The following is a 741-nucleotide window of genomic DNA, read 5'->3' as shown; positions in this document are numbered from 1 at the left end:
ACAATAATTTGTAAATAGTAAGATAAGACAATCGACAGAGGTTTTTGTTTCTTTAGATACTAGTTTTGTCATTTCCCTTATTTTCCTTAATTTAAAAAAAGTCTCACTTTCCTTAACATCCACATTCAAAAATAAGATGATTATTTATTATTTTATCACTTAAAAATCTTACTAAGATTTAGAAAGCCATGACTCCTAAAAAAAATAATACTCAAAAATTATTTCCTATATGGCAGAGTGCTTTTAAAGCATTTTTGATTTTTAGTGCCCATAAAATGCTGAGCACCATGAGAACTATATGCTGAAGACATGGTTCTTGCTTTTAGTTTATAATTTACGCCTCTTCCTCCTCCTCCTTCTCCTCCTCCTCCTCCTCTTCCTCCTCCTCCTCCTTCTTCTTCTTGCAAAACGAAACTTGTTTCTTCTATATGATTCTCCTGTTCCTCCCTCTTCACTACTGATAATAGTATATGAACTAAGCATGAAAAATAATTTACGAGGTATAGGAAAGAAAGTAGACTAGTCCACGGCCATGCCACTTTGAACGTGCCCCATCTCATCTGATCTCGGAAGCTAAGCAGGGTTGGGCCTTGTTAGTACTTGGATGGGAGATCACCTAGGAATATCAGGTGCTGTAGGCATTTAAAAGGAAAGAAAGAAAGAAAGAAAGAAAGAAAGAAAGAAAGAAAGAAAGAAAGGAAGGAAGGAAGGAAGGAAGGAAGGAAGGAAGGAAGGAAGGAA

The 741-nt window shown here is 35.8% G+C and overlaps 1 pseudogene; it reads left to right on the top strand.

The window, feature by feature from the left end:
• Positions 1 to 522: 522 nt before the first annotated feature.
• Positions 523 to 641, top strand: LOC112479086 (annotated as a pseudogene).
• Positions 642 to 741: the final 100 nt, after the last annotated feature.

This window comes from Pteropus alecto, unplaced genomic scaffold (genome assembly GCF_000325575.1).
Source record: "Pteropus alecto unplaced genomic scaffold, ASM32557v1 scaffold33, whole genome shotgun sequence".
NCBI classification, from domain to species: domain Eukaryota; kingdom Metazoa; phylum Chordata; class Mammalia; order Chiroptera; family Pteropodidae; genus Pteropus; species Pteropus alecto.
Note: the sequence above shows the minus strand (reverse complement) of the source record. Positions and strands in the feature narration are given on the sequence as shown.